This window comes from Corapipo altera, unplaced genomic scaffold, assembly GCF_003945725.1.
Source record: "Corapipo altera isolate COAL_440 unplaced genomic scaffold, ASM394572v1 60433, whole genome shotgun sequence".
Taxonomy (NCBI): Eukaryota; Metazoa; Chordata; class Aves; order Passeriformes; family Pipridae; genus Corapipo; species Corapipo altera.
Genome location: NW_020885815.1, coordinates 6,849 through 7,168, shown reverse-complemented (window position 1 = coordinate 7,168; position 320 = coordinate 6,849). Strand labels below are relative to the sequence as shown.

The 320-nt window shown below is 60.0% G+C and overlaps 1 protein-coding gene across 1 annotated transcript in view; it reads right to left on the bottom strand.

Moving 5' to 3' along the window:
* CLPTM1 (CLPTM1, transmembrane protein) overlaps positions 1-320 on the bottom strand; it is a gene marked incomplete at both ends in the record, with an annotated part of 8,707 nt that overhangs the window by 1,544 nt on the left and 6,843 nt on the right. The window lies entirely within an intron of this gene.

Genomic DNA, 320 nt, shown 5'->3' with positions numbered 1-320 from the left:
GGGGCCGGATCCACCAGATCCACAACCGGGAATGGCACCGGATCCACCAGATCCACAACCGGGAATGGCACCGGATCCACAACTGGGAATGGCACCGGATCCACAACCGGGAACGGCACCGGATCCACCAGATCCACAACCGGGAACGGCACCGGATCCACAACCGGGAACGGCGCCGGATCCGTCAACAACCCCCTCCCAAATCCCACCCCAATGGGGAGAGGAAAAGGAAAGAGACAACCCCCTCCCCAGACCAGGGATGCTCCAAGGAGATCATGGAGAGCATCCCCTCCTTCCCAATTATTCCAAGGAGATCATCA